Source organism: Anolis carolinensis, chromosome 3, assembly GCF_035594765.1.
Source record: "Anolis carolinensis isolate JA03-04 chromosome 3, rAnoCar3.1.pri, whole genome shotgun sequence".
Lineage (NCBI taxonomy): Eukaryota > Metazoa > Chordata > Lepidosauria > Squamata > Dactyloidae > Anolis > Anolis carolinensis.
In genome coordinates this window covers 40501399-40525764 of record NC_085843.1, presented here as the reverse complement: position 1 = coordinate 40525764, position 24366 = coordinate 40501399, and the positions used below count along the sequence as shown (strand labels likewise).

Below are 24366 nucleotides of genomic sequence, written 5' to 3'. Positions count from 1 at the left end.
AACAGCAATCGCTGTGAAATCCTAACAGTTTAATAAATCATATAATGTAAAATTACTCCTTCGTTTTCTAATTAACGCTTTGGAATTCACCTATGGAAAATGTAAAAATATAATATAGTCTTCAGTAGATTTTTGTTATCCCTGCTTTCCTGGAAAATCTCTTGATTTTATTGTTTAAGTAAAACATTTGAATATTATAATTAATTATTAGAGAACAAAATATTGGGATTAATTATATCTAATAAAAATACTATGGGGAAAGCACACATTCATCTCACGTACATCTCAGAAACCAGGAAAAGGTATGACTGGCTACAAACTCTTCCAAGAATTTGTCTAAAGGTTTAATCATACCATATTATTAGCCAGAGCTCTGTGTCTTAAGAGAGAAAGGAAGGTCTACAATGGCCATAAGGTGATATTAACACTTTAAAAAATGCTTAGATTTTATTTCAGTCTTCTTCTCCGATATAGTTCTTAATCTTTGAAAGCAATTTTATCTAATTTTAACAAAATTCACTCATATGAATTAGTAAATGCCTTCTTAGAATTCCATAGTGCATTTAAGACTCTAACTCATGATCAAAACTAAGACAGCATACAAACACACATACATATACATATAAGCTTCTCGGAGAATTACATTTATCAGGTTGAATGAAAAGCAAGTATAGGCTGCATGATTCTCCAAACCGCAGTCCTTCAGTTTCCTTTGTGAAGCATCTCCTCTTTCAGGTTATGAGGTACTTCTGAATTATTCTAACCAAGGCAATTAAAATAGCCGTTGAGTAGTAAGCAACCAAAAGGACACATTAACAACTGGGTGGAGAAATGCAGAAATTCAGCCAGATGCAATAGAAAATATAAATGTTTATGAGAAAACAGTTTCACTGGGAAGAATGACCATACTAACAATTACTATTAATACTTTTGTCTACACTTGATAATAATCAGTGCATCATCCGTGTCATCATCTAAGAAGTTGCTCAGAAAACTCATACGTAGCAGCACATGAAGAGCTAACGTTTTTAAATTTAATTGATGTCAACAACACCTGGACTGGGATTGTGAAAATATGCTAAACTACTCTTATGGTTACTGACGAAGTGGGACTAAGATTTTTCACAATACCTCTTGACACTTCCCTCATACACAGGGTGGTGACGATAATCTAGCTGGCTGCAGAAAAACTATATTATTCCAGTATTCCAACTGTTTTCTTGCACAAGCTGTCCCTAGATCCTGTTTATGTTCCCAAAGAACAGGAACAGTTGACAGCATGCAGCTTTTGAGAGTCCTTGCCCAAATAATTCTTTTGCTAAAGATATAAATTCTTTGTACAGTAGATCTGAAGCTGGCATTCTAAGAGCCTTCAATACATCTTGTAAGCTTTGCTTAGCCTCCTCCTGTCATGCCAGCAATATATAGCTCTCACATTTTGAAATCTTGCAATGCCATAAACTTTACAACCTCAAATCACAATAAAAAACAGCCTCTGATGCCACAAATAAACTTCAAGCTCTCAACAGCAATATCATCATCATCATCATCATCATCATCATCATCACCACCACCACCACCACCACCACCACCATCGCAATTCAGTAAGCAGATCTCATCATGAAATCACAGTATCACCTTTGCATTTGTTCTGCTGTAACAAAAATAAATCTTTACTGTGATCAGTTTCATATCTCTGTGCGAAACTGGTGGACTAAGAAAATCATTTGGCTCCCAGCAAAGACTTTCACACTGTCCCAAGAAAGGAGGTGTGTTGAGAATTATGGTCTAGATAGGAGTAAAATAATTTAGCAAAAATTGTTTGATGGGATGAACATTACATTGTCCTAAAGAAAGGGGAAAATCTATCTGAAAATTTCTATTACCAGAATAAAGGACTTCATTTTTCACTACTGAAAATGGGTTTATGATTCAAATGGAGGACTTTCATAACCAAATCTAAAAACAAGAGAAACTAAAACATTAAGGAAGAAAATTGTATTTTATTAAAATGTCAAAGGTTAGAAATGTTTGATGCTCTAAACAGGCTGCTCAGAGACAAAAATCTAGAGTAGATGATCATTAGATTAATCCACTGAGAGAGATCTTATACAACATCTATTCTCAAAGGATATGGTTAACATGTTATACAACTCTTTTTGCCTTTGTGATTTAACGAAAATCAAGATTCCTTCAACTTGCCTTAATATTAAGGAAGTTATAATTCATAAGAAAGTATGTCATGAATATTATAATATATTAACAGGAAAAATATTAAGAAAATATATCTTAATTGTCATAAAATTTTAAAGCAAGAAATTGATACCATATTATTATGTATATTTGTGTACATGTTTTGTTCACTGAGCATAATCCCAAGTAAGTGTGTGTAGGACTGTAACCTCAACCCTTCACTTGCTGATCTTGGTGTTTCATACAAAATACTTGTATGTGTCAGTGTGATAAGAAGTTGCTAAATCACCTGCGAATTTTACTTAAGAAAGGATAGGAACCAGCACTAAGAATTTTAATTAACAACATCACAAGTAATAATATTTTGTTTGGGAGAGGAAAGAACTGCTCCTATAAAGATATTCAATATTCAAATAGTTTAAGGATCATTTTGATACAGACTTTGTCCAGGCATCCTAACAGAAGACATAAACCATGCTAGCCAAAGACAGAAAACCAGGTTGTCGAAGGCTTTCATGGCCGGAATCACAGGGTTGTTGTGTGTTTTCCGGGCTGTATGGCCATGTTCCAGAAGTATTCACTCCTGACATTTCGCCCACATCTATGGCAGGCATCCTCACAACCTCCGAGGATGCCTGCCATAGATGTGGGTGAAATGTCAGGAGGGAATACTTCTGGAATATGGCCATACAGCCTGGAAGACACACAAAAAAACCAGGTTGGTTTTAAATCCTCTATAAGACACAGATAAAGGTCACTTTGAAAATATCAGACAGTCAAAATAATATATAGAAATATTTTCTCTCTCTGAAAAATGGTAGTAAAAATACTGATGGCAAGCATGCCCTTTTGGAACATCATTAGTATAGATGTAACAAAGGGTTCATCCCAAGGACCATGTATGCCTTATAGGTACAATGAACAACAATTTCTCCATACTTTCTAGCACATTGATTTTTAAACTGTGGGCCCTGACTCCAAATGGGGTCGCCTTAGCATAATGTTGAGGTCTCAAAAAAAAAAAAAAATCAGCAACAGTCAAAGTCTTCTGAACATCGCCTAGTGGCTGTTTTAGACATTTACACAAATCTATTACTAGCAGCATGCCGTATTTACACCAGACTCTGCAGAAGATGCTACAGCTGCACTTCATAAACAAGAAAATCAGTCTGTTTAGCAAGCATTGTATTGAATGCTTGCTAAACATGCGAATGTGTGATTTTTATATCTATTTTATATACCTATATACCTAGGGTCACGTGAAAATATTTTTGGCAGAAAGGGGTGGAAAACTTTAAGAAGCCCTGTTCTAGCACCCTTTCTAAAATGTCTGATTCAACACAAGAAATTAAGCAGTAAGCAGCAGTGTAGTAAGTCATGCAAAACGGAAAGGACCAGCAAAGGACACTTTCTTACCAAAGACAACCCATACTAGAGTCATATCACTGCTATATATTATTAATGTTGTGCTCTTCCCAAAGTAATCTGCGATTTTATAATGTTTAAAGTATTTCTATTTTTTTTTAAAGTCACCCATGCATGACAAAGTAATGATGCTAATTTAAATGAGAATATATGCTCATATAAAGAGAATGGAGTCTTTAAGTCAGAAATAATTATGATGAATGGCCAAATTCCATAAAGATGATGCCTACTCTTCCTCAGGCGCATGCTGACATGGAAAAACTGAATCTCTACACAATACAGTCCTGGAAATGTTCCTGCATTTTTTCCAGGCAATACAATAATGGAAATCACTACCAGATCACTCAAGTCACATGGCACATTTGTCAAAGGGAGTGTGTCCTGGTCGTGACTTCTGGTATAAATGAATGTTAAACTTGTGTTTAACTGACCAAAGGACAAACTCTCTAAGAAAACTATTACGCTAAGAAAAGGAAAATACTTCGCAGATTTTAAAGAACTCAAAGACAGAATTCTTAGAGCTACTGTTACAAGCAGCTATAAAGACCAGACAGACACAAATAAAGAGAACTTGTGGATTAAAGCAGACATCATTAGAAATGTATTTTGATACTAATTTGTATCTTAAGTCTGGGTCTGTCAGCCATGAGCCAAATGATCCAGGGAACTCTCAACCAAGGCATGAAATCTATTAAACCCATTTACAGAGTGTTTATGTCTTACTCTGTTGTCTTTGCTTCCCATCCAGGCACACAGCTATAGTTGCCATCAGTTACAGGATCCAGCTTTCCCCACTACTGATCAGCTATGGGGTGTGCCCAGGTGTGCCACATCCTCCTGAACAGGCATCCTCAAACAGCAGCCCTCTAATTCTTATTCTCAAATAAGAATATGTCACTATTTCAAGATAATTATGAAAATACATGGAAAGAAATAAAATCATATAGCTGGAGCACCATTAAAGCCATCACTATTGGGAAGAATATCAGCAATCAAAATGAATATACTACCAAAAATGTCATTTCTTTTTCAGAACATTCAAATTATAAACCTTTTAAATAATTGAAAAAAGATTTAACCAAATACACATGGCAAGACAAGAGGCTTAGAATTAAAACTAAGATTTTGCAGGATAGAAAGCAAAGGGGAAGATTGTTGTTACCAGACCTAAAACATGAATAGTAGTTTGGATGAAAGATTGGATAACCTTAAGAAATGAGAGACTGTTAAAATTAAAAGGTCATGATTTATGGTTTGGATGGCATGCTTACATATGGTACTAAAAAGTAAAAGTACATGCAGACTTTAATCACTATTTTATAAGATGAGCCACACTAAGGATTTGGAACAAGAACAAAATTAAACTATGTCCAAAAACTCCATTATCAATTTCAACAGAAGAAGCTTTTTACAAATTAGATAACAAAAGGGAGAACAATTTATTACATACAGATTTAATAATATATGAAGATGATAAATACAGATTTAAAACTCAAGAAGAATTGAAGGAGGAAGGACTTCGCCTACAATGGTACAGATATAGGCAACTGAAAGAAAGATTTACACTAGATAATAAAAATATTGGATTTGAAAGAAAACAATCAGAATTTGAAAAGGACATATTATTGGGAAAATACATAAAGTATTCCTAAAGAAGAAAATGAAACAGAACTGATAAAAGAATGTATGATTAAATGGGCACAAAATGTCGGGCACAACATAAATGGGAAAAATGTGGACAATTAAAGAATATTCTGTGCGACATTAGAAAAAATAAAATAAAATGAAGAGGTGGTACCTGACCCCAGCAAAACTAGATAGAATGTATAAGGGGAGAAACAACAATGGCTGAAAATGTAAAGAACAAGAAACTTTCTTCCACATGTGGTGGTCCTGTAAAAAAGCAAGAGAATTCTGGGGCAAGGTACAAAAAAAACTGCAAGAAAATTTTCAATCATAGATACAACTGGAGCCTGAATTATTTTTATTGGAAATGTCAAATAAACAAACAAAATCATTAAATTATACAGTACTGCACTACATGATAATAGCAGCAAGGATATCATATGCACAGTTTCAGGAGAAAGCGGAGCTCCCAACAATAGAAGAATGGATGGTTAATTTTTTAAAAAATAGCAGAAATTGACAAATTAGCAATGATGAACAAAGAAAAAACACACACAAAACTTCAGCAAGGACATTTATTTATTTATTTATTTATTTACTACATTTATATCCTGCTCTTCTCACCCCGAAGGGGACTCAGAGCAGCTTACAAATCAAATGAACATACAATATATTAATAGGTAAAGGTTTTCCCCTGACATTAAGTCCAGTCATGTCTGACTCTGGGGGTTTGTGATGACTCATGGGCCATGTAGTCCTGTTCCTAACACTGTTGTGACAGATGAAGAGGAAAACTTCGGTTTCCCACCGTTTCAGCCAGAATTGGAGCTTTTTCAGCCAGAATTGGAGCCCTTGCACCTGCAGATTTGCCTTCCAGAAGTCTGCCAAACAAGCCTTGAGCCGAAATCTCCCCCATTTTCTCGCCGCGATTATTATAAACAACAAAAAAGCGCTCAGGAGGCTTCTCGCAGGAGCGCTAGGATCGCTGCCAGGCATTCAGCTGATTAAGCCTGCTTCCCATGGGAAACTTTAGGGAGTCATGCATCTGGACACAGAGAATGGCTTTCGGTTCTGGTTCCCCAGAGAATTGTTCTTTGGCGGGGAAACGAGACCCTATTTAGGTGTTTTGCCCACGTAGGAACCTTGCGGAGTCAATTCGTCAGCTACGGGAGTAGGTTGTGTGTGGACTACGCTACTCCCGCTTCCAAGCCCTCGTTCCCGTTTCCAGCCTTGCTTTGCTTCCCAGGACCTTGTCTTGCTCCACGGACATTGCCTTGCTTCCCGGACCTCGCCACAAATTTACCACGGATCCTGTTCTTGCTCCTCGTTTCTTGTTGCCTTGAATTAAGCCTAGTGTTCCAAGAATCAAGTTTACTTCCCAGCCTTGCTTAAGTTTCGTGGACTAAAGGACCTTGTCATCTCCCCTCACTTTGCTTGGCAAAGTGAGTGTTTTGGTTATTGGATTACAACTTTGGACCTTAATATTTCATATTGGACATTGTTTCTTTGGACTAATTTTGACCTTTCCTGAAAGGTCTACTTCTGGACTATTTTCTACACTTGTTTTTATTAACTTTATATACTCTTACAATAAAGATATTAGATAGATTCTGGCCTCTGTGTATGGTTATTGGTGCTCTGCAGCCTGGGTCTTGACAGGGTTGTTGCTCATCTCCATTTCTAAGCCGAAGAGCCAACATTGTCCGTAGACACCTCCAAGGTCATGTGGCCGGCATGACTGCATGGAGTGCCGTTACCTTCCCGCTGAAGCGGTACCTATTGATCTACTCACATTGGCATGTTTTCAAACTGCTAGGTTGGCAGAAGCTGGAGCTAACAGCGGGTGCTCACTCCACTCCCGGGATTTGAAGCTGCAACCTTTCGGTCTGCAAGTTCAGCAGCTCAGTGCTTTAACACACTTCGCCACCGGGCACAATATAAGCATTAAATTACTATATTGTACTATATCATTATATGGCAATATTATTAGTAATATTACATTTAATATATAATATATAATTAATATTATGGTATTATTAGTAATATAATATTGTATTCCATTATAATATTATCAATATTATATGTATATACAATATATTATATATTTATAAATTATTATATACGCATATAAAATTAGTATAGCATGTTGCTATGGCACAGGAGACAAGATGGAACTATCTTCCTGGCTCTCAGGATGGTATGATGTCTTCTTGGCCCCCTCCTTCTTCACTCTGGCCCCAGAGTGGCAGTTATTCCTTGACGGCAGGGGCTCCCAACCGATGACACAGGAGACAGGTTGGTATGATGTCTTCCTGGCCCCCTCCTTCTTCACTCTGGCCCCAAGTTAACTATTAGCAATATAGTGCGGAATGGGCAGTTCTTTACATACAAAATGAGGGCTAACATTTTCAAAATTTGTTAGCTTCAAAAACCCAAGTCATTTCTCATGGGACAAAAAACAAAAACAAAACAAAAAACCATTCTGTTTCGGTCTCATGAAGGTTAAATTGTATATTCACATTTGTAATAGCTCAAAAGTTGCTTAACCTGGCAAACAAATCTCTATTTTACAACTAGAAAAATTAATCACGGAAAGAAAAGTGTCTCTTACAAGACTGTGTAGCTGGAATCTCATGGTCAGAGTTTATGACTGATGCCCTTAGTAAACATCCCCATCATCTCTCTTTACTCCCTCATTTCCCATAATGATCGGTCATGTCAAGTATTTCAGTCTGCATATTACCTTCATAATGTGTTGTATTTCAGAAGTCCATTTCAGAAGCCGTACAATATTCAATTAATTCCTTATTTTTCGACTGTATCTCACAATATTTAGGTATGTATTTCTTTATATTTAATAAGATAAAAATACCTTCACTGGATCTGAATATCTATCAGCAACTTGTTTACTACAAGAGTCAATTGAATCCATGGCAAAAATACAGGCAAGGAGGAAAGGTACTGCACAACACACAGACAGAGATAATAGAAGGTATGCATCCTCTAGAATTGGATCTTTAGATATTTAAATATAAGGCTGTCTTAATGGGCAACACTATGTCTTTCTATATCATATTTGACACAGGATTCTACACTAACTATTCTTACCTCTATACTTGATATCAGGAAGCATTCTTTACAAAATCCCATAATGCCACTTGGACCTGACCCTCACAGGGACAAATTTAGATCTCACTCTCAAAACACTGTATTTCAAAAATGAGTCTTTCATTGGCAAACTGCAGGAGGAAAGTTGTTTCTCTTTGCTTTAAACAGCATGCAGCCCAGAAGGAGGAAGTTCCACACAGTAAGTATATACAGAACAGTTTCCTACCTCTGTGTGCTGTAGAAAATCCCACTGTGTTAAGTAGGGTTCTACTAAGGCCACTAAAACATATTACCCTATTAAACTCACTGTTTCTTTATTATTCTCCAAATGCTAATGAAATGTTCCACTGCAGTGTTTATATTAGAGTACTTCAGAAAAGCAATATGCTAAAAATGTTTCTCTTAAAGTGACAACACTTTTTAAAAAGGTGGTTGCTAAGAACCATGAGATAAGCATTTTGCTCTTTTTCTAAGACTCTCAGTTTACAACTTGCTTACCTAATCTAATCCTGTGGTTTGGGACAAAGCCATATTTTGGTGGATGTAGCACCTAGGCCATAATCTCTCTCTATAAAAATGTAATGTGCATTTTTCCCATGGAGTAAACAACAAAACCACTGAACCAAATGCAACAAATCTATGTCTTTCAATAAAAAACCCTAGAAAAATAGTCCAAATTACAGAGGATAAGGAAGAGCCTTTCTCTCCCTAGCTGCCAGTCAGAAATGTAGGCCCTGCTTTCTTTAGGCCCTCACTGCCTTTAGGCCCCGCCCCCTTCGTATCCTAGCAACTCCCTTAGCCAAAATGGCACTCAGGGCACATGCAGAGTGCACTTAGACCTCATCCACACTGTCTATAAAATACAGATTATCTGATTTGAACTGGATTATATGGCAGTGTAGACTCAAGGCCCTTCCACACAGCTATATAACCCAGAATGCCAAGGCAGATAATCCTCAGTATCTGCTTTGAACTGGATTATCTTGAGTCCACACTGCCATATAATCCAGTTCAGTGTGGATTTTAAACAGCTGTGTAGAAGGGGCCTCATATAATCCAGTTCTAAGCAGACAATATAAGATTATCAATACATATAATAATTACTCTGGTATAACAATACAATATAATCTCTAAAATCAGTACAGCAAATAAAGAGCAACACTAGGAATACAGGGGAATTCTAGACAGGAAACAACCAGGTCTAGCTAACACCTCCCAACAAAGGATTCTCCCAGGCAGGAAGCAACCAAGCTTTGAAGCTGCAAGGCCATTAAATGCCAACAAAGGTGGCTAATTGAAGCATTCATACCTGCCACACCGAGACTATCAATTGCTATTCAACCTGGCCAAACAAGGATTCCGCAGGGTAGAAATTGGCCAGGCTTACAAGCAACAAGGCTATTCAGTGCTATTCAATCTGGTTAACCAAGATTTCCCCTAGGTGGAAAATCCCCAAGCTTTGAAGCCACAAGGCTTCAACCTGGCCTAGCAAGGATGCCCTATGTAGAAAGCAGCCAGGCTTTTAAGCTGCAAGACTATTCAGTGCAATTCAAGCTGGCCAAACAAGGATTCCCCTACATAGGAAGTAGTCAGTCTTCAAAGTGGCTCTTTGATTGAGGGTGCTACTCCAGCTCACCAAACAAGGATCCCCCTAGGTATAACACAGCCAAGCATTGAAGCTGCAAGGATATTCAGTGCAATTCAACCAGACCAACAAAGGATTAACCTTGGTAGAAGGCGGCCAGGCTTTCAAGCAGCAATACTACTCTGTTATAAGGGGAAATAAGGGGAAGGGAAGAGAGGGGGAAGGTATAATAATAACAACGATAATAATAATAATAATAATAATAATAAATAAAACATGTATAAGTAGATAAAAAAGTGTAGTAGAGAGATATGTAGTAAAGTTGTAATGGAAAAGTCTAAAACTGATAAGAAATATGCATAAAGATGTTTTGATTCTGATTTTTCTTTATTGTTGGATTGCATACAATGTGATATGTCTGGGATACTGTAAAATGAGGAAAGAATGTATACTTATACATTTTGAATTATAAATTAATAATAATATTGAAAATAAAGAATGTATAGGTAGATGAAGGGTGTGTAGTGGAGAGATGTATAGTGAAGTTGTAATGGAAAAGTTAAAAGACTGATGGGAAATATGCTTGGGGATGTTCTTGATTTTTGTTGTTGTTGTTGGATTGTATGCAACGTGATGTGTTTGAGATATTGTAGAATGAGGAAAATGTGAGCTTGTACATTTGGATTGATAAATTAATAAAATATATATATTAAAAAAGCAATACTACTCTGTACTATTGAAGCTAACCAACCAAAGATTCCCCTAGGTAGCAAGCAGCCAGGCTTTGAAGCAGTGAGGCTATTCATTGCATTTCTAGCAGCACAAAAAACCATTTCCTTAGAATGCAAGTACCCAGCGTTCCAAGCAGCGCCTATTCCATTGTATTCCAGTTCACCAAACAAGGATTCCCATAAGAAGAAAACGCCCAGGCTTTGAGGCTGCAAGACTATTCATTGCTATTCCACCTGGCCAACAAATGATTCCCATAAGCCACAGCAACACGTGGCCGGACAAAGCTAGTCTCTATATGAGAGACAATAGCAAATGGAAACAGTTATGATGACAAGGCAATCTCTCAGCATTCACAGCAGTGTTAAACTCAGTACATATTGCCTACTTTAAAATTGTCAGACACATAAATGTTATTCAACATCTTATCATGTGACCATTTTATAAAATGTACTGTATAGTGGATATCAATCTACATATTTTCTATTAACAGCAAAAATATTTCATGTGTAGCATCAGAAGTATTAAAAAACAAGAGGATGCCAGAAGTACTGAAATTGTTGGCCATGTAAAATAACAAGAATATATTTCTAAGCATTGTTTTTCTTTTTAAAAACTGTATCACATGCTGCAAGTATGAACATAGTACTTCCCTCCCAATGAAATTGTAAATTCTAACTTTGTGTTACTTTGTGTTTTACCCTTTATATACTTTACTCAAGTGGTCAGTCCTTTCCTAATAATAATAACAACAATAATAATAATAATTTTATGTCTTACCCGCTTATCTTCGTGGTTCAAAGAATAGTTAAAACACATAAACATTGTAAAAATACCACAAATACACAAAAGACACACATTTAAAATTCATGTTTAAAAACTGTTTGGATAGGCCTCTCGGAAGAGATAGGTATTTAGATGGTTTTTAAATTTCAACAGCACATTTAGCTGCCTGGGCTCTTCCGGTAGGTCGTTCCACAGTCTTGGGGTGGCCCATGAAAAGGTCCTCTTGGCGACGGTTACCATTCGGATTCTGGTTGGTTGGAGTAACTGCCCCCCAGAGGACCTAAATGTTCAGGGTGGATTGTACGGGAGAAGACAATCCTGTAGGTAACCTGGACACAAACCATGTAGTGCTTTAAAGGTCAAAACCCACACCTTGTACTTTGCCTGGAAACTAATTGGCAGCCAGTGGAGCGACTTCAGGATAGATGTAATATGCTCACTCCTAGATGTTCCTGTAACCAGTCCAATTGCCTTTTTTTGAACCAGATGGAGTTTCCAAACTTGGGACCAGGTTAGCCCAAAGTAAAGCGCATTGCAGAAGTACAACCTTGAGGTTACCAGTCTATTTGTCAATCAGTCTATTTTCTAATGAACATTTAAAATATTTTGAATATTAAACAAAAATATGATTTATGAAAAAAGAGCTGATATCTCAACTTTGCTTTTTTGACAGAATTACAAGATTTTTAGAGCAGAGTAATGCTCTGGAATTCGTACACCCTAATTTCATTCTTTAACAATCACAATATTCTTGCACTTAACTGGTAATATGGGGGGGGGGGGCATGAGAATAAATTGTTATGTTTATTTGTAGCTTTCATATGGATCAAAACCAAAGAGTGCTTACCATTTTATCACCATTCTATGGATAAGTAAAAAAGGGAAATGCCACTTGGTTTCATCCTAGCCCAGTAGTGGTCAACATCTATCTAAAGGATTTGGCTGAAGGAATAGAAGAAATGCACATTAAATCTGCAGATGACACCAAACTGGGAGGAGAAGCTAATTCAACAGTATTCAAGATGACCTAAGGCTTATGACCTCAACTGACTGGGGAATTGAGCCAAAGCTAACAAAATGATAGCAATAAATGTAAGGTTCTTCAGTTTATCAGGAAAAATCAAATGCACAAATATGGAATTTATAATACAGTGTTCCCTCACTACTTTGCAGTTCGCTTTTTGCGGATTCGCTGTTTCACGATTTTTCAATAAACTCTAAAAGAATATTATAAATCATTAAAAAATTACAATTTACAGCCTAATTGTAAATTGGGCCGGGCTGTGGCGCAGGCTGGTGAGCAGCCAGCTGCCAGCTGCAACAAATCACTCTGACCAAGAGGTCATGAGTTCGAGGCCAGCTCGGAGCCTGCGTTTGTCTCTGTCTCTGTTCTATGTTAAGGCACTGAATGTTTATTTTTATTTATTTATTTACATCATTTATATTCCACCCTTCTCACCCCGAAGGGGACTCAGGGCGGATCACATTACACATATTAGGCAAACATTCAATGCCTTTTTAACACAGGACAAAGACAAACAAACATAGCTCCGAGCGGGCCTCGAACTCATGACCTCCTGGTCAGTGACTCATTGCTCTCCCGTCTGCGCCACAGCCCCGGGCTGTGTTTGCCTTATATGTGTTCAGTGTGATCCGCCCTGAGTCTCCTTCGGGGTGAGAAGGGCGGAATATAAATACTGTAAATAAATAAAATAAGGAAGGGAGAAAGGAGAAGCCAAAGGGAGAGAAAAGGAGCCCATGTGGCAACGGGAGGAGAAGGAGGCGATTTATCAACACACGATTGGTTGATATAGACTTAAAATAGTGTATAACTACTAAAACAATGTATAAATATATAGTGTCCCTACTTCGTGGATTTTCACTTATTGCGGGTGGTCCTGGAACCTAACCCCCGCGATAAGTGAGGGAACACTGTATCTGACTTGACAACAGTACATATGAAATGAATCCAGGGGTCTTAGTAAGTTGCAGGCTAAACACTATGTTGCATCATACTGTGATGTCAAAAACATAATGGAATTCTAGCTTTCATCAACAGAGGCAGAATTGAAATAAGAGCACTCTGCTCTGCTGCATTTACTGGCTCTCCCCTGAAATGTGATGTCTAGCTATAGACACCATAATTTAACATGGGGCCATGTGGTGTGGGGGCGGAGCCGCATGGCACGGGGGTGTGTGTGTGTGCGTGGAGAGGGGTGCATGGCGAGGCCAGGCCACGCAAGCTGCATGGCAGCAAGGCCCAAGCCGCAGCAAGAAGGGGCAGGTCGCGCGGCGTGGGAGGTGTGGCCAGGCTGCGCGGCATGGGAGGCATGGCCAGGCCGTGCGGGAGGCGTGGCCAGGCCACACGGGCCAGGAGGCGTGGCCAGGCCGCACGGGCGGCTGGGCCAGGCTGCGCGGGCCGCATGGTGGAGGCAGGCCACACGGGCCATTAGGCAACAACGCCCAGGCCACAGCAGCAAGGCCCAGGCCACAGAGGGAAGGTCCGTCCTGAAGGTGAAGGAGGTGGGGATGGCGCCACCCTCCCGGGGGCCTCGACGGCATCCCGGGACAATGGCGCCACAGACAAATGTCTGGCAGTTGGACCACGTCTGTTTCTGCCTTAGGTGTCTTTAATCATTCCATTACAGATATGTAAATACTGCTATATGAGTATACTGATCTGTAATTATTTGCCTACATATTCCTTTTAACAAGCAGCAAATTAAAAATTCAGTTATGAAGCCCACTTCCCGGTGGGAATGATAACTCGACCTGCTGGCCCTTGTCACTTCTCACCAATCCTGACTCATCCCTCAGTTCCAATGGGAAGCTGCTTCTTGGTGATGGCCACATGAAAAACACTCCTGAACTCATTTGGATCTTTGGCCAGAATGTGGGGTAAAAAGCCTTCTGTTTTTAAAGAAGCTAAAGAGCCTAACAACTAGTTGGGTTGTAAATAATCACAAATGTCATGTGACAGGATCGTGGCCAATATGATGTGAGTACATTTTTTATGTAGACTGAAAGGGTCTAATTAGTTTCTAAGGTGCTGCAAGATCCATTTGCATAATGATATTCCAGACTACAACAACTATGTTTTCAACTGGATTTAGACCACTGCATTTTACTTCATTCTTGGAAAATGTAAATCAGATATAGGAAACAGCTTTTTGCTTGGCCGTAACAACGATATCCAAAATAAGTGCATTCAACAAGTAGAATCAGGGAAAATATATGCACATTTACAAAAAAAACCCACTGTACATTTAACTATGTACAGTGGGTTTAGTAAACTAAGATTCATTACTAACATGCGCACATAAAAGTGCAGGCAATATCAATTCATATCCATGCCCTAGAAACTATAAACAAAAGTTTTATAAATCATTCTGTGACCAGAATTCGTCATAATCAATTAATTCCCAATTAACCTTTGGGCTTATCCCCAAAATCTAATGTATTCAGTGCTACCCATTCCAATTCTTCTCTTTGTGCACAAGGAATTTGAACCTCTTCTACTTTCCAAAAGGATCCAAGTGCATTTCCCCATGGCTTTTGCTTCGGCTTTCAGTGCTCATTATTTTTCTTGAAGGTTATACAGTTAAAATTACTAATTTTTTATTTGAACATTTATATTAAGCTGCTGAGATTTTTAGCAGCTTAGCAGCCTTATTTCTATGTAAGAGAGTAAGCCTCTTAGATTCTGCACATGGGCTTCTCATTTAAAATGAAAGATTTGAGAAATGAATTGAAAGGTAACACCGACTTAATGATGCTTTTTAAACTAAGGATTCGGTGTTGACTAGTATAGAATTCCACCAGCTATGCCATTTCCTGAATTCAGTCTCTTTAACTTACTTGCCATATGCACGAAACAAGTAGGCTACTGTTCCTGAAATTTCAAGATGCCATTTGAAATCTCGCTGAACTTTTAAGATATTGTTTCTTAAAATCTAGTCTGAAGCCCCTAGCAAAAGTTTACTTCCAGGTAACAGTAACTAGAAATTGAGCTTGAATCAAAATTCTTAGTGTTTAGATAAATGTCAGGTTTATAGAATTGTGAGTCAAATGCATTTCTAATAAAACTCAATATACTTCAGAGTTTTTTTGCAGGACATTCTAGGATACAGTTCTAAAGAACTATAATCCCCTGTTGCCATTAATTAATTAATTTATTATTATTCGAAAATATTTCTCATTAGGGTACACATTTACCAGTGAGAATGAAATATAATTTCAAAATAGTCGATACCAAAGAAAAACAATACTTTTCGTTACTATTGTTAAATTCCGTATGCAACAAAGCTCTGTATGAAATCAAAATTCACAAAACTATGTCTGTGAGATTAAAAATTAACAATAGCACAAGGACAAGAAAAAAACCTTAATTTTAATGAAATTTTGAACTGTAGGGAAAAAGAGAAAGGAAAATTAACTCTGAAAACCATCAGAAAGTGGCTATTAGATTGTGACATTTATATTTTATAGGCTGATATTTTAGAAGATGCAAAATTTTCTTTGACCATCAGCACTTGAACCTGTTTTCAAAGCAAACATTGTTAAAATGAAACATCAACCTAAAAATACTAGACTTTTCAGGAACGTTCATTTAAAATCCCTGAGGCTACAAAACTGTGCTGATTTACCTACTAGCCAGTTCCAATGAATTCACTGGGGATTACTTCTAACTAGACACATGAGATTGTGTTGTTTAACTAGTAATTTCACAGAATTACCTCAAAACAACAACTGCTAATCAGACTATATCCAACCCTGATGAAATTCATTTAGGACCATCTAATTTATTCAAGAGGAAAATACACTCCAATAAACCAGTATTTTCAAGACATAAAATCTGAATTTAATTACATGTGCATAAAATATAATGTAGTAAAAGTTACCTAGAATTTGTAAAGAAGTAACTCCATGCCAAATAGTAACTTTTGCACATATACTAGATTCCTTTTATCTCCCAACTAGGTGTAACCTTCACAGTTTTTTTTTCTAGTATGTCAAGTATATATTATCTCTGGTGTAAACCAAGATTCATTTTGTAGGCTAACTTTTTGTTTTAGTGTTAAATCATTCACTTGGTTATTTTGCTAACTCATAATGACAACTTTTCCAATCCACCTGGACGATTAGCAATGTCCATATTACTTTTGCAAGACACAGTTATCTAATAATGGGAATTACAAGGATTGGTGTGTTTTGTTATTTTATGATAATGATTGCAGGATGTCCACTGTATTACCTATTACACATAATGAAGTGAAACATATTATACCATGAAAAAAGAAAGATTTCTCCGACATAAAATGTTAATTCCTTATTTATATTCACTCTAGAAAACATACCAGCACCTGTTCATCACAATTATTATAGAATGCAATTTAAATTTGGCTTAAAGACATCAAGTCATAGATTGCCAAATCACAACCACACAGCTGATATCATGGCCTTCAGGAAGACTGATTGGCTGGCACTATTATTCACTATACCTTACACATATATTGAGAATTATATTTCCAAAGCTGGGAAGAAGACATTTAAAGTAGCTAACAAACAATATCATGTCATGTGTGAGAAAATTAGGAAAATCTATATTTTTATTTTTTTAAAAATAAGCAAACTGGGTACACATAGGAGAAGCTGTCAAGAAAAAAAATTCTTGGAAAGAAGTCACAAGTGGAGTGCCGCAGGGTTGCGTCCTGGACCCGGTTCTGTTCAACATCTTTATTAACGACTTAGATGAAGGGTTAGAAGGCATGATCATCAAGTTTGCAGATGACACCAAACTGGGAGGGATAGCTAACACTCCAGAAGACAGGAACAGAATTGAAAACGATCTTGACAGATTAGAGAGATGGCCCAAACTAACAAAATGAAGTTCAACAGGGACAAATGCAAGATAATTCACTTAGGCAGAAAAATTGAAATGCAAAGATACAGAATGAGGGACGATGCCTGGCTCAACAGTAGTACGTGTGAAAAGGATCTTAGAGTCCTCGTGGACAAAAAGTTAAACACGAGCCTACAATGTGATGCAGCGGCGAAAAAAGCCAATGGGATTTTGGCCTGCATCAATAGGAGTATAGCATCTAGATCCAGGGAACTCATGCTACCCCTCTATTCTGCCTTGGTCAGACCACACCTGGAATACTGTGTCCAATTCTGGGCACCACAGTTGAAGGGAGATGTTGACAAGCTAGAAAGCATCCAGAGGAGGGCGACTAAAATGATCAAGGGTCTGGAGAACAAGCCCTTTGAGGAGGGAGTTAAAGAGCTGGGCATGTTTAGCCTGCAGAAGAGAAGGCTGAGAGGAGACATGATAGCCATGTACAAATACGTGAGGGGAAGTCATAGGGAGGAGGGAGCAAGCTTGTTTGCTGCTGTCCTGCAGACTAGGACATGGAACAATGGCTTCAAACTACAGGAAAGGAGATTCCACCTGAACATCAGGAAGAATTTCCTCACTGTGAGAGCTGTTCGGCGGTGTGGTGGAGGCTCCTTCTTTGGAGGCTTTTAAGCAGAGGCTGGATGGCTATCTGTAGGGGGGGGGGGGGGTTGAATGAGATTTTCCTGCTTCTTGCAGGGGGTTGGACAACCTAATTTATGCCAGACAGCACACTATAAAGCCCCTACTTTACTACAGAATGTTATAAATGGTTATATTGCCTTTTCCCATTGTAAACAGTATGAAAGGCACCACCACTTTCCACAATGAATATCAACATGAGCAATGTCTGTAAAACTCAGTCACAATGCACATGTTTTACCACCTCTGGTATTTACAGTAAGTTCTTGGGGAACTGTTTTCCACACTGAACTAAACGATTATATCATCTGATCCAACATAAGGCACCTGTTTCCCCATGTCCTTAATAAAATACAGTACATAACTATTATTTTCAGAGTCCTGCTGACAATTCCTTATAGGTAGAACAAACCTATACAAATACAGAAGCCAAGAGCCAGAGGTAAGACAAAGACTAGGTTGCCAACACTCAGTGGGTAAGTGGGGCTTCCAACCTCGCTTGATTTCATCTTGCCTCTGTTCGTATTCAGGAGAAGAGAGCAATTTAAAATCATAAATGTCTATTTTCAGGCTGATTAGTCATCTCTATGTACACAAAATATTTTTCCTTTCTCTGCCTTGATGTTTCTGACATGTTTCTTTATCCCCTCATATAAAGAAAGGGATGAATTGTTGACCATACTTTCCAAATAGGTAACAGTGATAGGTGGTTGCAACAAAAGTAAAGAGTTCTTTTAAAATCTTAAAGACTAACCCGTTTATTATGGCTTTCATTAATAACTATTGTCCATAAGAACCATGCAAAACAGTACAAGTGGTTAGGAGTAAATAGAATAAATAGTACCCTAATATTTTCAGTGGCAGGGGTTCTTCCATTTGTTGTCCTAAAATATTACATGGAGGATTTTTTAATTGGTGCCTTTGCTAAAACGTTATAACATGACTAGAAAATGAATCTTTCAACATACATTCTTACACCACTGACATTAAACTCACACTCAAATAGGTCATAAGGATAAATACCCACCTAGTGCTAATGTATGGAGAACACTTAAATTCAAATGATAATGTTTATCATACTGCAAACTTCAATTCACTCTGCAATACAGTCATGCTGTTCAGGAAAGTGAAAAGAAATGTATACAGTTGTTCCTACCTTTCAAAATATTCCTTGTAACTCCCATATTAATGACACTACTGGAATTCACTATCTGAAATGTGAACTCTATGATTACTACTGTTGCTAAATAATTAAGGTCTGATCTGGGAAAAGCAAGAACAAAGTTTGCTTTCTACAGGGCACATACTACCCAACATAAATATTGAATATATATCTCTTTATGTAACTTACACTTTTCATTTTTTTTTTCAAAAAAAGGTTAATCACAGCTTTACGGGGTTAAATTTGTAATACTGACCAGTTTTGTTTTTTTAAAAAGGTATTTGGCATTTGAAAACTATCAGTCTGTTCTGAACAGCTTTTAACACATTTAGTTTTTTTTTTTGCCTTAAAATATTCTATTTATTTCCCAGCAGCCGGTGTCAAAAAAGTTGTTGTTTTTAAATATTACTCTTAAATAAATAAAATCTGTTTTCATATTGTGTAAAATTAGTTTTGCCTGCTGTGAGTTTGTGGCATTATGAAATGATCAGTTGTCTCCATGAATTATTTAAAGAAAGGCTATCAAATAAACCTGATGGAGACACAGTATAATATGTACTATTTGTATAAATTTGGCATTTGTGAATGTGTGCAGTGAAGATCCTACTTGCCCTTTTACGGTTAGTTGCTACAATTCTTGTGCCACTGATTCCACAGATGATGGAGGCACGTTTCTTCTTTTCTACATGCAATGCCCATAGTCAGTTTCCCAGTAGCACACTAGATGCTTCCTTTGATGGCACCAAAATATATTTAAATAACTTTGCTGGCTGTTCACACAGGTAATTGCTTTTCAACTGGCCTTCAGTGGCATTAAACTCTTTATTTATTCTTTGTTTTAATCTCTGGTTTGACAGTGCCTCATATTTTTATTAAACACTATTGGTATTGTTAGCAATTCCTCTGGAGTCTTAAAATTACTCTGTCTTTCATGGAAGCTATAGCTGTATAGCCATAATTATTCTCACTTTTTATTCTCACTGCCATTTTTGGAAGGAAGGAAGGAAGGGTGGGGATTTAATGAATCTTTCTAGCTCAAGAGACGCAAAAAAAAAATACTGTGTCAGATCTGAAATTACTTCCAAGTGAAAAGGGTTATCATGACACTACCAAGAGACAAACAGATAACATATAATCAACACTTAATATTTATCTTTCTTTATTTTGTCCTTTCCTTTTTCTTTAGTCTGATTCGCGTTCCTTCCTTCTTAAATTTCATTTCTCCATTACCTAATTATTTGGCACTGGTACATGCCTTGATGGTCTTTGAACAATCTCCAGTCTGCTGGAATCTCAGGACACCCTGTGTGTTCTTTCATTAAAAACATTAATTTGTCCATATCCATTATTTCAAAACTTTATTTCATCGGTGAATACACAAGAAGAATACACAAAGATGAAGATTGGGAAGACAAGACCCCCCCCAACCATCCTACCCCTTGACCCATCCTTACCCTTCTACCTTTTCCATCACCTACCATACCTGAATTTCCTACCCACATTTACTTTACTCCCTTATAGGTTTTTACTACTATCCTATCAGATTATTGTTCTCCCACTTCACTTGTAGAAGAAAAATACCCCTCCCCCTTTTTTATCTTATATATATATATATACACACACACACACACACACACAGATACACACACACACACACACATACACACACACACACAGTAGAATCTCACTTATCCAAGCCTCGCTTATCCAAGTTTCTGGATTATCAAGCCATTTTTGTAGTCAATGTTTTCAATATATTGTGATATTTTGGTGCTAAATTTGTAAATACAGTAATTACAACATAACATTACTGTGTATTGAACTACTTTTTCTGTCAAATTTGTTGTATAACATGATGTTTTGTGCTTAATTTGTAAAATCATAACCTAATTTGATGTTTAATAGGCTTTTCCTTAATCCCTCCTTATTATCCAAGATATTCGCTTATCCAAGCTTCTGACGGCCCATTTAGCTTGGATAAGTGAGACTCTACTGTACACACACACACACACACACACACAGAACACTTCTTAATTACAATGCCTTCCATTGTAACAGATAAAGAATAATCAAGAGTATAAAATAACTGGGGATGCTAGGACATTTCTTCTTTCTTCTTTTACTATATGATTATCACTTCCAACAAGCTGTAATAATCTGATCCAGATGGAGTTAAATGTAAAAGTTCTTATGTGATGATTGATTATTCTTTCTGTGTTTATCTAATGTAGCACTTAGTGAACAGTCTGTTTTAAAAGCGGGTAACTATGATTTTTGGTGTTTATTTTTTTAAACTTCCAAAATTTAAATGGTTTGAATCCTTACAAAACCTAAGTCACTAGAACTTTCTACCTTTCATAACTAGGAATAGAAAACTTGAACTACAACTCTGAAAGCCACTTTGAAGAGTCTAGATGCCTTCATGAGAATTTTTTTAAAACAATTACATCTTAATTTCCTAACTGAAGATATCTTTTAAATGATATTTTAGGTGATGGTGTGATTTAGGAGATATGGGAACAAGACTTGGTCATCATACTAAACATGGAAAAGATCTTACATATGTAGGTTCATACAGCTCTACTACTTTTAAAATTAAGATGCCAAAATTTTGACAGCAATATTAGCAAAACAGACTCATATCTGAATATATTTGCAGTGACCAGACTGAGATCATGCTGAATAGACAGCTAGCAGACTCTGTATGGCAGATTTTGAATATTATTCACCATAGCAACTTTGACAAAACTAGAATTTCATTGTTCTCTTTGGAATCTTTCAATGCATTTGGCAGATTAAAATGGCACTTTCTGCTCAAATTGTAAAATAAACTGAACTTTGGAGAAAAACTCATGAACATAATCTAGCCATTATATTCTACTTCAATGGATATGGTCTGTACAAATGTTTTCGATATGTGGCTACCAAGCAGGGCTGCCCATTCTCACCTCTGTTATTTGCAATAGCCACTAAAACTCCAGTTAAATCAATTTGGGGTAAGGTAAAAGAGACCAAGGTAATGAAAAGCATCATGCTTCAGATGTATTTGTGAATAGTATTTTATTAAGTTTGTCCATGGGAACTGAAGAAATGGCTCACGGCATTTGAGAAGAGAGCAGATTTCGAAGTCAATAAAGCAAATCTAAGCTACTATTCCTTAATACTCCAAGCTGAACAAAGAGAACTTCAGAAATTATTTAACTTAGTATTCATTAAAACCCACACACTTTAAATATCTGGAGGTAGTCATACTAAAGCAAATAATATAACTTTTGAAAACAATTTTTATCACTTTGTAAAGAAAAACTGTAAGAGATATATTTTTGGAAGTCATTAAACCAACATAGAGTTCTGTGGCATCCTGCTACAAGTTGTGCATCTCTTATCTGGAATCTTGAAATCCGGAATACCCAAAAATCCAAGATTGTCCACATGGATTACTGAGATAGTGATACCTTTGCTTTTTGATGGTTCAGTGTAGACACAAACTTTGTTTCATGCAGAACATTAAAATATTGTCAAATATTAGATCCAGGCTACATATACAAGCTGCTCTCGGTCCCGCCACTGTCACAGGTGTGATTAGCGGGGACGAGAGACAGGGCCTTCTCAATGATTGTCCCTTGGCTATGAAACTCCCTCCCTGGTGAGATTAGATCAGCCCATTCCCTCCTGTCCTTTAGAAAGATGGTAAAGACCTGGCTGTGGGACCAAGCCTTTGGGGCAGTGCAATAATGGCAGCAATAGGAAATTTCACGGCTGACGTGTGATGGTTTTAAATAATGATTTTAATGTGAAGATAACTGGATTTAGTGTTTATGTATATTTATGGTTTATTTTATGTTCCGGCATTGAATGTTTGCTGTGTATATGTTGTGCTCCGCCCTGAGTGTGTTTCGGGGTGAGAAGGGCAGAATATAAATGTTTTAAATAAAATTAAATAAAATAATAATAGAGGAAACATAAATTAATTTCATGCTTAGAGCTGGGTCCTATCTCTAAGATATTTCATTGTGTACTTGTATGAAAATACAGTTATCGGATGCATCCAAACAAGTCACTTCTACTAGTTCTTATTAGCAACCTTTTATTTTATTAAAATGAAGAAAAATTCACTACAGCCCACAGCTACAGGCTCTCTGTTGCCGAGGCCTTAATAACATGCACACAGACGAAAAGCAGTATCCTTCTATAACAGTGATTCCCAAACTTTGGTCCTCCAAGTATTTTGAACTTCAGCTACCACAATTTTGAACAGCTGGTCAATTGTCTGAGATTTCTGGGAGTTTATTTATTTATTTATTTATTATTGCATGCATTTATATTCCGCCCTTCTCCCCGAGGGGACTCAGAGCGGCTTACATTCTGTCACGAGGGCCAGCAACAAATATACTATAAAACAAAACAATTAAAACATGATAAAAATATACAAAAATTAAAACGCTGCAAGGCAGCGATGTTGCACCATCCTCAGTCATTCAATACTGCTACAATTACAGATTTGCGACCCGATTACATCAGCCAATGAGCTTATTCGCTGAATGCCTGGGCGCAGAGCCAAGTTTTTAGTTTTCTTCTAAATCCCAGGAGGGATGGGGTTTGCCGGTTATCACTGGGGAGGGAGGTGAAGTCCAAAACACCTAGAGGACCAATGGTTGGGTACCACTGCTCGACAGTGTCCTTCCCTAAACAGGAGAAGTATTTTTTTCCATTTAGACAGGCCTTTGGGAATTCAGCTGTGTATTGGGAAAGGGCTTTTAATAGTATGTTCTACTGTTCTTATTTCTTTCTTTTTAATGGATATGTATTTTTAACTGCATTGAATCACATTGGTAATTTAATTATACTTTACATTTCTGTATGTTACTGTCATGAGTTTTTATCGGCTTTAATTTTTGTAATCTGTTTTGTAAGTCACAGGGCTGGTAGAAAGGGGAGGAAAATAAATGAATGAAAGAGCAAATAAATAAATCTAATTTCACCAGTTCTGAAGTCCTTTTCCGTTCTAAAGAGGAGAAAGAAGGCAGGGACATTTTTGCTGCTGTTCACTTTCAGCAACTCCTACCTATAGCTGCTATCTTTCTAAAGCAGACAATAAATATAACACAGACTATAATTGTGGTGAACATAATGTGTGAACATCCAAACAGACAAGCAGAAATAACAATACTGAAGGATAATAAATGTTATATACTATATGCTATTTACAAACAC

The 24366-nt window shown here is 37.1% G+C and overlaps 1 long non-coding RNA gene across 1 annotated transcript in view; it reads right to left on the bottom strand.

Moving 5' to 3' along the window:
- The window catches only part of LOC103278414 (LINE-1 retrotransposable element ORF2 protein), a 313002-nt gene that overhangs the window by 89043 nt on the left and 199593 nt on the right, over positions 1–24366 (bottom strand). The window lies entirely within an intron of this gene.